This window comes from Calonectris borealis, chromosome 5 (genome assembly GCF_964195595.1).
Source record: "Calonectris borealis chromosome 5, bCalBor7.hap1.2, whole genome shotgun sequence".
NCBI lineage: Eukaryota > Metazoa > Chordata > Aves > Procellariiformes > Procellariidae > Calonectris > Calonectris borealis.
The window spans coordinates 42,830,360-42,844,109 of NC_134316.1; positions in this window are offsets into that span (position 1 = coordinate 42,830,360).

A 13,750-nucleotide genomic window follows, 5' to 3' on the forward strand; every position below is an offset into this window, starting at 1 on the left:
GTTAATGCACACAAGAGAGTATGTGAAACAGAATCACAATGGAAGGAATGCAAGCCCATGCTGTTCCCAGTATGCAAGAAATAAAAGTTAATTAACAGAGTGTTCAGCTTCATGCAACTTACCCCGTGGGCTGCTCACTAACAGTCCCTTGCAAGAAGCTACTCAAGAGTCACAGCTGAGCTGCCAGAAACCAAGCAGTAGAGTGGTAGCAACTCTAAATGGATGCGTTTTGGATCATCCTACTGCTGGCATAAACTTAAAAGCCAAGTAGGACAGAGGTTACAAAAGGTACTGAAGACTCATTTAGTGGAGTTCATTATTTACCCCAGCAATGGCAACAGCACAGCAAAATTTCATAAAGACATGTCTCAGCTTCGGTGTACAAAAAAACACCCTCAGTAAAGCACTGTCTTCATAGTCTTTCCATGCTTGATCCTAACAGCTTCACAAGCAAGGATGGCAATTACTGAAACGCTCTCCTATAAATATAAATCTCCTATGACTTTGTTTGAGAACATTTGTTTATTCATCCCATGAAAGCTGCGAAGTAGAGATAAGTGATGGATCTTCCTAGGGCTAGATGTAGCCACACCATTGAGGAGATGGAGGTGGAAGACTGTGCAGCTTTGCGGAGACTTCTTCTTGTGCCAGACAGTGACAATGCGAGATGATAGTCGCTTTCTCCTTGCCTCATAAATCGGTTCACACCTTGTTCAGTTAAGTGGCTGGGTTAGAAAAATTACAGTAATCTGAGAAAATAATCGTCTATAGTCAAATTCAAACCAAAAAATTGCAAAATGTTCTCAGAAATAGAAGAAAAAAGCCTTATTTTTCCCTAGCTCATTCCCAAACTGTTTTTTTTTCATACCTGGGTTATTTAACCACTGTGAAAAATAATCCAAACAAAAAAAACTTTATTAAAATATATCTCTGTTTTTCAATTCAACATTGCCATGTGAAACTAGAAGCTATAAAGCTTCAGAAACATCAGATTTGGGGACCTTGCAAAACCGAAACATTTAATTTTGAAATAAAAGCTTTCTCATTTTTCACTGTTTCCCCTCTGCCCCATTCTTTTTGAGCAAAACAACACAGCTAATTTGAAATTATTTTAGATCTTTGAATGCTTTCCAAACAACCATTTTCAGCACACCTGATGTTAAATAGAACAAAACACCCAGTTGTCTATCTCAGTAGCAGTCAGGTGATAGCAGCATTTGTAAATGAACCACCCTTCTGGCTATCAAGATTTAAACCTGTTTCAGAAAAGTAAAAGGTGCTATATCCTCTTACCTATCTCCTGTACCACTGCAATCTTAAATAAAGATATCATACAGTAAAGCCAGTATCACTGGCTCTTTTTCCTGGCCAGGAAGTAAGAGAGCTACTAATTTCCTTAGATACTTTGAAGGTGTGGTTGTCAATATGGCAAGATAGTGATCTTTGCAGCTTCAAGATGGGAGGAAGCTGCTTATTACTTACCGGGGGTATCTGAGGACTGGAGCGTTATCTTTCCAAGACACGTCAATGTAAAGCCATATGTTGAAACCCACTGTGTTTATGTTTAGAAATTGTTCTTTTATTTTAAACCAATTCTAATTGAAATAATTGAGTCAGATATTTCAATGGCATTCCACTCAAGCCAGTTTCTGAGACCTTTATCTTCAGATCTTATTCAAATAGTCTGACACTTATGTCAGTATGAAATTGCTTAAGTAAAGACCTCAGAAGAGTTAGGTAAGTATTACACTTCACCACTTGGCTGACAGGAAGACTTGACTTATGGTTATGGTATTTAGCTTCAAATTATCAAGAGAAGGGTTTCTTTCTTAGTTGCCACCAACCTCTTGTATTTTTTTAATAGTCACTTTTTTAGAATCAAGAGATTAACTCTTGTTTTCTCCTATTGTTTTTCACTCTCTATGACTGTCAGTTCTTTGGGGCAAGACCTACTAAGGAAATGCTTGCTACTGAATGTTATTATACTGGGCGAGAGTAATTAAAAAACAAAGGTTACTGTGATTGTATGACACACATAGCAGTATTTCCTTTCTAACCCTGTTGCTGTGTCAAATCCTCTTTCAGCCCTGTATGTGATTTTATTCAAGGTTCTACCTTTACATGAGCACAGCCCTTAGACGCTGGCTCAGAAAGGGATAAAAGATATACAGGGATTTATTTCAAATAATATGCAAGTCATTAAGGGTTCCATTTATTCATTCCTGGCAGTAACTTACCGTTTAAGTAGCCCTCCAAAATTAACAAGACTAAAGACAGTAGCAGGTATCCTGACTATGTTATTCTGTAGGTTAGCATAGTTAATGGGTAGGCTTTTTAAATAAAGCTAGCATCAGCCAACCTATGTCCTAGTTTAAGTAATCTGGAAGACTTTAGTGAAGTGTAAATGTAAGAAAACCACTCATCTGAGCATAGAGACAGGGCAAAGAAATACAGAAACAGACGATTCAGAGTGAACTGAATACATCCAAGTAGATCACCAGTAGCTTTGGAAATACCTGCAATGTATGCCTCTGTAGCAGGCATACTAATCACAAAGAAGTGAATACTGGCACAGAATCCTTGGTAAATATCTGAAAATGCTCAAGTCTTAAAAATATCTGAGGGTGAAGTTTCATGTTGCAGCAAAACTTAACCAAGAGCCAGTTGTCACTAAAAGAGGAGGTCTTGCTCCCATCCCAGTCTCAAGCTTAGAGAGTTCTGCCCCTGCCCCACAGTATTGGCTCTGGTACTCTTCTGGCCAAATGCTAAGCTCATTTGAGGAGCTGAAGCAATAGAAAATGCCTCTTTTCCTTTTTCTGAGGAATTTCCAGGACCGCCCTTCTTTAGTGGCATGTAGCCACTACCTCGGCTTACTAGAACATACAAACTCACCTTGAGTTCAGTAGTGGGAATCTGACCACGGGCAAATAACATTGTCCATAAGAGCTGCCTAAAGCATCAAGACTCATGGGGAAATGAGTATCAGAAGTGGAAAAGATATCAGACAATTCAGTGCACATCCCTGCGAGTGGATCATTACAATTCATTGACCCCAGTACCGGAAAGTCGTGGGGCTTTTCACTACCTCTTTGTATGGTTCTTCTAAGGTTACTGCTCTAGACATCAACCAAGCTATGGGAACAATTTAAAACAGAATAACCAGAGTTTGACTTAGCCATTAGAATTATTATGAGTTATGAGCCTTGCAAGCTTATTTACAGCAATTAAGAACCCTGTGACTCACTTCTGGTGGATTATAACTTCTGACAGCAGAAGACTACTTCATGAGGACTTCATGGGCTCTGCAGAGTCATGGGGATTTTAATATGAAAGCTCCTTCTGCATTGATACTTACCCCTATAGAAAATATTTCTGATGAGAAAAATTTCTTGTTTAGGTATGTGTCTGTTCGTCTCGTCATTTGTACCATTCTTGTGACAAAAAGAAGTCAGAAAGTTTTCCTAATAGTGCAACTGGGAATTCACCTTGCTGAGCGCACTCTCAGCTTTATTCCAGCAGTACGAAAGCAGTTTTCTGTCACCTGCTCCCCTTAACCCAGTGTAGCAGGCAGACATGTGTGAGCGGAGCCTGGCACTTGAAACACACTGAGCGTCTCAGTCGGTCTCAGGAAAGCTGCTCTAACCTGTGCCAAGGCAGAGTCATCCATGGAGCCTGATACTATCTCTGAATGTCTCTATGCATGCATATTAGGTCTGTTTTAATTCTTCTGTTTCAGCAGCACAGTAAAACAACACTTGACTGCAATTTTAATGCTTTCATTCTAGTAGAAAACTGGTTTTTCACAGGCACAGATCTTCTTTAATCTCTTAATTCATATAATACCTTGAGACTTCTGAAGCTCCTAAGATTTTTGTACGATGCTTCTTGAAACCTGAGAACCCAGAATAGAAACTCATACCAAAGCCAATAGAAATTTATAGCCTTCAGCAATGAACCTTAGGCCTCCAGCATTCATGGTTTATGTGGCAGGTGAGACATGATATGGCCAACAAGCCAGAAAATTTTCATGTAGTTCATGAGAGGCATTGAGTTTGTTCGGAGCAGAACATTAAAATAAGCTAAATACACTGCCTCCTTTGGCAGAGGATCCAGATTTATGTGTCAAAGGTCCAAAATTAGGTCTCCTGGTCCTAGCCAGGGAGAGTCCGGGCTGAAGGAGATGCACTCATTGAGAGACTCTAGCTTCCAGGGGTAGAGATCTGATGGAAGACTAGATTTCAGATGGTGACCTCTCCCATAAACACCTCCAGGAATCAAGCCTCACCCACAGCCTGCCAATGCAGCAGAGCACAAACCAGTAATGGTGCCTTCTCTGCAACATGCGCAACTTGTACGCTGCAATCTCTCCCCATGCAATAGATACGTTGCAAAGTGGCAGAGACCCTCGCCTTGTATGATTCAAATCCACTAATTGTTTGTCTTCCCTACTGTGTACTCACGCACATACTGAATGCATTTGTCAGCCAAGCGCTAGCAAGCAAGCTGTGAACCGCAAAAAGGCAATATGTCCCGTGACTTGCCTGCACCAGTGCTGGGAACTGGAATGTTCATCCCACAGAGGAAATCATGTTGGCACACCTCCCCTCACCCTTCCCAAAAAGGTTTCACTCATATATATGCGAAAGATTTTGAAACATTTCTGGGCTGATGCCTCAGTTCACATGCCAAAACACTGCCTACATAGATGTTTTGTTACCACATGGGTGGCTAGGCAATCACTGGGCAGGTTAGGAGCTTCGAAGCTAAGAGATCTCGGAAGCTGGAAGCAAAGGAATTGGCCAACAGCTGAAGGACATCTAATGGGCAGCTCATTCAACTGCTGACCAGCCTAAGGGGTAGCCCCTGGTGACTGGGAGAAGCCGGCAGTGTCATGGCATCACAGAATGGTGGGTAGCCAGTGGAACAGGCCAGGTGGGTCCACAAGGTTTACAACAGCATGACAACTTTCCAAGCAGGTTTCCATGAAGCCGGAGAACCAGCCAACCTAGCAATACAGAATCCAATCAACATTTTCAAAAGCAGAAATGTTGCATCAGAAAACTTATGATCGGCTCTTTTCGTCAGACATCACTTCCTCATGTATGCTAAAACGGTGAACGGGAAGTATCTGACTGTTGTTAACACACCTCGTATTTTTTCCTCCTCCTCAGACTTGATACACAAACAGCTGACAACATTGACAGATATGTGGAGCACGGAATGCCTTGTGCAACAACTGCATGCTCCTGCTTACAGGAAAAAGAGGAGAGAGGAAATGAGAATTAAAATATTACTGCACCCCCTGCTCTTTTTGAATACTCCTTGGCTCTGTCATAAATTCTCTGCACATCTTAGGCAAGTTAGCGAACAATTTGTAGTGTGAAATGAAAGTAGCAACAGCCAGTTCACCTGAGATATGGGAAACTGGAGCAACACAGAGGAAGGACAAACTAAAAATGCAAAGAAAAATTATCATGATTCTATTGTTATAGAATATTACTGGCCCTTCTTCCAAATAATTATCATTTGAAAACATCCCTTTTAGACACCTTCCATTTATGAACCCAGACATTGCATACTGACACTGTCGATGTTTAGAGAAATTTAGTGTATTTCTCACTAAGTGTCTGCATCATGGGAGACATCATTTTACACATGGTCCAGAGAGCACCAAAACATCCAGCAGCCATAGCATGGGTCAGAAATGTGTCCCACCCTCTGAATTCATACTTGAAGACGCTTCTTGTTCCACATAGGACATTGTCTAGCCTTATGTGGCTCTGAATCAAATTAAATGAATGGTTGTATTACGTTATTACAGATGCAGCTAAATGCTCTTCACTTGTCCCCAGCAAAACATCCTTCAAAACTGTGAGGAATAACCTGGGAGTCAGAAAGTTAATTAATGGTTTCAGTCAGCACCAGAGACAATCTGTAAGAAGTAGTGAGCAGGGCAGCTTAATTTTCATTCAATATACTCATGTACTAGGAAGTCTATATTAATAACTTCAACAGAATATATTAAGGTATCCATCGCAAAACCAAGAAACAAAGATACTGTGAAGCTATTCAATGCTTTCCTAAATGGGAACAGATTTTAATAGCTGTCTATTAACAACTCCTTTTATACCTAACATTTTGAAAAAAGAACTGTACAGATGAACCCACGCCAATCCATTTCAGCCTCTAGAGACAGAAACACCTATTTGATTTCTTAATTCTAGTTCTGGTTGTGATCATTTGAGCTTCACTTCCTTCCTTTTGACATATGTAGTCATCACCATTATGCGGTCTCTCTGTGTCAGGACAGCGTCTAACACAAAACATACTGACGACAGAGCATCTCGGGTTTTTTACTGCTACCTGTGTGGTGTTGAGCACGAGTGAAATCCTCATCTCTTACATTACGCCTCCTGTCCCTCACCACTCCAGATTACTGAGGGGAGCTAGTCAAAATTCAGCCAGTCAAAAACCAACCTACAGGAAAATTGTGAAAGTTCAAAGTTGTTTGTTGTTGGAAAAGATGCGCTGAAAAAATTCAGAGACACCTTCCTGATCTGCAACTACCGGTAATTCATCAGCAGGTTTTGTGGTTAGACAATATCAGCTTTTCTGCTATCCGTTTAGTAGTTATCTCATGCATTTAAAAAGTTGAAAGCTGTTCAACTCTCCTCTCAGGAATAGTCCAACTGATATTAATAGGATAATTCACAGTTAAAGTGCCACCTCAGGTGCACAAGTGTTTGATGAATTGGAGCACAACCAAACAACAGACAAAGGAATATGCACAAAACACTAGCCCAGTCTCCCCTCTCTGCTCCCCGTGAAAACCAAATGTATCACATTTTATTCATAGGCTTAATTATTGTTTAACTTCTGTCCTCTTACTTTTATTTTCTCATTTGTGTTGGTGTTTGGATTGGTGCTCATGTAATCTATTTAGATTGCAGGTTTTTTTCTGAGCAAGGTCTACAGCTTATCTGGGAACTTTTACCACTTTCAGCAAAATGGAGCTCACTTCTCTGTTGACTTTTCGCAGTGCCACAGTACCAATGACAATAAATTCTATTTCTGATCCTTGAAACCTGTGTTATAGCTAAACTATGTATTTTCCTTCCTACACCTTCCCTTCACATTGTGACCCCTGACTTTTCTCAGCCTCCACACCACATTTCCCTCCCACATGATAGCTAAATTTAAATCAAGACTGGATGACTGTCTTTTATGTTTAGCTCAATCAGACATTAGGAACTTGATTCACTGAGAATTACTGAGAAAAATGCATGCATTGTGTAGGTCAGACTAAATAACCATAGCTGGCCTTAGCTTTAAAAATCTCTTTTTCTTCCATGCATCAAGCTTTTCTTTACATCTCAAACATATATTAGCAGCCTGTAGTTGACTAATATCCATAGGCAGTGATGGTCTATGTGCTTTATTAAAAAGGCTCACATGAAGAGACAAGCTGTTCCCATTATTTCAAGGAGACTCGCTTTGTAGTCTAACAGTGTTAGAAACTAAATGCCCTTGGCACTGATTTATAGTGTACCTCTTCCAACAAATATGGAATAACAGAGCTTCCCAGAAAATACATTGCACAGGACAACATATAAAAGCTGTCTCAGAAGGAGCCTTGGTTCCAGGGCCTGGGGTTCATAAAACCCCAAGGGGAAGAAACACACATCCTTCCCCTTCTTCACACCTTTCTTCCCTGAGCAAACATTTTGAAGGCAGTTCCTAGAGACAAATCTTGAGGGATTTCCTCAGCCAGTTTCCATTTCTTATTCATATTCCCGTAAGTAGAGGCACCAGCCCTTCATTTGCAACTCATCTGTGTCAGTGGGTTTCAGCCTTTCCTGTTTATAGTTTATATACCATCACGGCAGCAGTGCCATTAGGATAATTATTGTTATGATAGAACTCGCTTGCACACTACCAAGAAACATTTTGTGTCTAGATAATGAGGTCAGCAATTTCCAAGATTTGCGGAACAAGGACAAATTGTTTTGGCAATGTGCCTGATTTACTCCCAAGTTTGCCTGAACCACCTTCTCCTACAGTAGACCCCATCTGCTTTTCTGCATTACTGTTCAATTCTACTTTCTGCTTCAGGTTCTTCTTCCCCCAGGATGAACCATATTATGTTTTACCCTCTGCAGAAGCTCCCATCCTAAGGGCTACCACCAGCACAGAGGCCAATGGAGAATTCTTCCAGTTAAGATAATTACAGAAGCAATGGGGAGGGGGAAAGAGGAGGAATCATAGGCCAAAATCATATTCAAGTAAGAGTTCCTAAATAAACATCATTGAACATACTTCTAAGCTGTTGTTACATTGCAAGTAACATGAGGAAACACAACTTAACCTGCTACTCACAAATGTGTTCTGGTCTTCCGAACCCAAACCTGTATGCTGTTGGTGTCTCTTCAAGAGTCACATACCCCAGGGCATCTCTGCTCTACTCTAGCCTGTGAGACCTGACACTCCAGGTTTTATTTAGCACTTAGTCTCATGTCACATTCAAGGCCAGACTAACACAGCCATTTCCTCAATTCATACCACTGCACCAAAATTCACACTGAGGCATCAGAATTTTCACAGAGCCATGCTTTGTAGACCTAGTAACTCTAAATATGACTTGACCGTGCACTTAAATTGAAGATATGGCCATCAAAACAGGTATATTACAGGTGAACCCCTGGCCCAAACAAAATCAGTAGCGAAACTATCACTGAGAAATATGCATCTAAAAACAGGGCTATCATTCTCAGCAGCTATGCAGAGAGTAAGCTTCATACAAAGAAGAGCAGCTGACTTACTTAGGAAAAGCATAGCAACTATCTAGCAATAAAAACAAAGCACCTTGCACTCTACATGGGTGGCAAGTCATTGCCAGAATCAATCATTTATCCTTTCTACGAAATCTTAATCTAACCTATGCAAACTATCAGGAAGTCAGCATAAGGCCTCCTGCTCGAGGCTCACTCACCATTTTACAGAAGAAAGAGTGCACAACAACATTTATTACTGCATGAGGTTTTGCAGTCTTTCAATATGCCCTGAGCCAGATATCATCTTCTTGGCTAAGGCTCATACTGTATCTGTACACAACTGTTTCTCTCAGTGTTGCTACAGCTGTACATTATGAAACTCCTTAAACACCCAATACATCAGCTTTTGGCACAGCTCTCCTGAGCAGGTGTGTTGTGCAAAGCATTCTTCAGGACGAGTAGAGATTAAATAGCATTTTGTGGGTCCCAGGAGCTGCAGTTTATATTGCTCTGAGCTCCATAAGGCCTAGTTTCCTCTGGTGTGCAGAGCCAAAGGATGTTGTGCATTCAGATATACAAAGACAGAAGGAAATGAGAAGAAGGACTATGACTAAAGTGTAGGATGAGTCCAGCATTACTGAAGTTTTAAATCTCTAACTTGCATCAATTTAAGATAAAGCTTCCCATATAAGCATGCTCCCAAATGCATACATCTGGAGAACAAGTGCTTCTGGGCTAAAAACATTTCTGATGCATTCCAGGAAGATACAAGGAGCTGGGAAACAGATGCTTTGTATAAAATATCTTCCTAAAACACTCCTATAGCAAAGCTTCTGTGACCTTGCCATTTTTGCTGAAGATAATATTTTTCCTTAGATAACATCACATGGCTGGGATACTTTGAAAACTTGGAATTGCTAAAGGCTTTATTGCTAGAGGTTTTGCTGCCTTAAGACACAGTGACACCATGTGGCCAATTACTTAGGCCAGAAACTACATGCTAATGAAAAGGGCAATGTAGAATTTTCTCTTCTCTTTTGCTTTATTAAATTTAGCTTAGGGATGCTCAGATGCAACTATAATGACTGGTGAGAGTAAACTTGGATAGAACAATTGTCATCTGACAGGTATACAAAACCAAAGCCAATGATCATTTGGGATTTCAGCATATGTTCAAAAGCCTAATGTTCGCAAAAGCATCCTCTGAAAATGTACCTGGAAGTTTGGCAAGTAAATACCCATAAGCACAGTTTGCACATGTGCCAAAACATCATATTCACTTGGTAGATGCAAGCAACTGGCAGAACTACGATTCTACGTTCTTTTTAAAAAAGTGCACCTGAAAGGTGCACCTAACTATGATTTAATTCTGCAGTAACACCACAAAAAATGGCAATAAATTTTGAAAATGGATAGATTCCTGCCTTGCTCTCATGGCTTGTTTTCCTTCCAAGTATATGCAGATACGTCCATTTATTTTTACAGACATTCCTGAGGAAAGCATTTAACTTCACAAGTGGGAATACTGCTGCTAGAAATGTTCTCAGTAGAAGCTGTTATCACTCTGCGTTATATAATATGGTGACTGATGCGATGAATCATCTCTCCCTAGCACAGTTCGTTTTTTCCAAAGCAAGTACTGCACATTCGAAAGGTACAGCTCATGAAGAATGGTAAGAATGGGCAGATTTCTTTGAAAGAGAGAGACAGAGACAGAGAAGAAGGCAGGCAAATAGGCACATGAAAACTGAATACAGATTACTTACATATCCCTCAGACAGAAAGAGAATAATACATTAAATAAGCTCTTCACTGAGAATACATTCACTCAGTAATACTATAAAAAAATTAATGTTCAGTAAGAAATGTGTATTTTGAGGCAGGGTTCAGAATATCTTGCTCTCAAGAGCAGAAAGGAAGGGAAAATATAACAAACATGACTTTCACTTGCACAGGCTTTGCAAAGTTAATGTTCCATAGATGTTGTATCGATTAGTTAGATAACATGCTGGTGTAATTTTTTATTCAGTATTGAACTCCAGGTGAGCAATTTATTTCAACACTATCACAGTGCATCTGAATTTAAATTAAATAGGTAAGTTTGAAAAGTGATGTAACAGGATTTTCACCTCCATACATAATAGTTTCACCTATACACATAGTAGTTTAGAGCCCGTGAAGCACCAGCTAGTTAGGCACAGGACTTTCTGATTGTTCAAAACAGGAGGTAGAGTTGAGGAAGATTAATGACCTGATCTCTCAAATTTTGTCACCCTGACTAGTGAGATTACACTGCCATCTTGTGACCTGGAAGTTTTACTTTGCTACTGTAACAGCAATTTTTCCCCTAGACTGGGAGGACAGTGTACATGTCTCCCTGGTATAAAAGCGCAATGACCATGCTTTGAGCAGCTGAGCCCTCTTTTATATTCAGACCCATGTTTTCTCTCCTTAGCTTTCTTACCTGTGACTCACAGGTTGCACCCTTCAATGTCATTGTCATCGCAAATGGAAGTGCTGTCCTTGGTAGGGACTGGAGGCAGCCCTGCAGGGGGGGTGAAACCCATAGTTTAAAGGAGTAGGGTTTTGTAATGAAGGCTACAGAATATCCCCTTGCTGCCAAGAGAATCATCCATATTGGAAAGCAAAACGCACACTTAGCCAGCATGTGAATATGACAGTATACGTTGAAAAAAGACATACTCTTTACAGCTGGGAAGGAGAGTGATTATAAATGATTATACAGTTTTGCACATTGATGATAAAATTTTCCTCTCCATCTTCCTAAGTGTAAAGCTTGTATATTTATAGTAGAATTTTTCCTGCTTGAAAAAAAACTGTGTTACAATTGGGTGTATTCTGAATCTAAATGGGGTTGTTCCATCTGGTCAAGTTAAATAAAACAGCTGTATGTCAAAATGGTTATGCTGTTCCCTTGAAACAATACAGACTTCAGGTGCAGTGTCTGCTTACATAGCATTTTGGAATACCTGGAAAAAGCTTAGTATGGCTGCAATCACATTGAAAAGCAAGCTGGGAGCCCCTCTGCTAGTAACTCCCCGTTCCTTCCTTATACCTCAACTATATGTGCTTCCATCAGTGTTCACTCCCAAGACATTTCAGAAGTGAAGACATAGAATCAAATCTTGAAATGCTGACAATCTGAAATGCATGTGCAAGGAAGGAACAGGGACATACCAGGTACAAGCAGGACTGAGAGCTCTGAGCTAACAAGGCAGCTGCTCTGGGCTCGGATATGTGTTTGGGAGAGCCCACAGAAGGCATGCATAGCTGAAAGGTTCCCTCAACACATCTGACTGGAAACAAATCATCAGTCCTTCTTCTTCACTACCAAAGCCTCAACCACCATTATACACCCAAATCATTGAAGTATTTTCTCTCTAATCCTTGTATGCCAAAGTAAACCAAAGCATCCTGCACTTAGACTCTGATTAGAGTTTCCAGGACATACTGTATTTTCTTCAGGATATGGCATAGCAGAATGAGGGTTCCCAGCTAGCAATTGAAGGTTATGTTTGCCTCTTCCCTGTTTTTGAGGAGGCCAATTGCATTGCATTGATTATATAAATGGAACCTCAAATCTTGTGACAGTGGGGACTTTATACTTTCTTATAATACTAAAATATTCATGGAAATACACAGCCAGCTGAATCATCAATCACACCAGCATGAGACTTAGCAGCATATGTCAATAATCATAATAATAACTATTACTGCTGTGGCAGTGCAAAGCTCTGGGCAGATTTACAGCTAATCCACTTGCAAAGTTGAGTCAAGAAAAAAAAATGAAGAGGGTGAAGTCACGTGTTACAGTCCCTCAGCGAGTCTGTGATGATAGGCATAGACCTTCCTTAACATCAGCACTTGTTCCTTCAGAGGACAAGGAAGGTGCCTCAAGTTTCTTTCCAACATTCCTGGCAGCAAAGCAATTTGTCAGGGGAAACATTCGGTATAGTCACGTCAGGAGGAGGGTCCTTGACACCGTGCCGCAAGTTAGCAGCGACCCATCTGACACGGCACAGCACGCTGCAGGAGAGATGCTGCAGCTTGCACAGCTGATGTGCCCGAGATCCAGGAGAATGCAAGGGTAAGGGCCAATTCCAAAAGTCTAAACCTACTGTGTGAGATCCAGTTGGGGTAGCTGAGCCTTCTGAAAAGGCTCAGAAAGTTCGTATACACTATTGTTTCTGCAACTGTAAATGCTTTTTACCAGAGTAAAAAGAGAGCCACTTTCCAATCCCCTCTTCAGAGCTGGAAGCGAATTCCAGTTCTCATGACTAACTGCTACACCTCCTTTGCGAAAACACAATATACTATTTAAGCAAGCAGTAAAAGAACTAAATCATCTCACATCAAAGCTTATCTTTAATATGCTGTATCCAAGTGAGAGAATTGAGTTCATTCTTTTCCCTTCCTTTGCAGCAAGCACCAACTGATATAATGAAATATGCAGCATCAACCGGACACCATTTCAAATCTGCTGGAGCTAAAAGCAGATCTTGATGACTATTTGGGGAACAAATAGTCCTTTCAGCAGCACATACCTAGAGCTGATATACTCCTATATATATAAGTATAAATATGCTTCTACTGATCTTTGCCTGTTCCCTTATCTTCCATTACTGTCTCTTTTACAGCCACCTTCTTCCACACCAAGAAAGTATTTAATCTTTCTGCTGGGTTTGGATGAAGTGTGTTCTTGCGCAAAAGGTCAACTGAAGGCTATGTACCAGTGAAACTCCAGAGCAGCCTTCAGACTACAACCAGAATGGAGTTTTAATGGCAAACAATCGTTACACCTAATCTCTGCTCAGAGAAATGATCTAGCCCCAGTCCATAAGCCCCCACTGCTCCATTACTGACTTCATACCCGTCCAGTGAATCCTGATTCTAGAACATGGAAAGAGGAAAAATGAATCTCTATACTTACTCAGCATTCATTTCTGTAAGATGCTGAT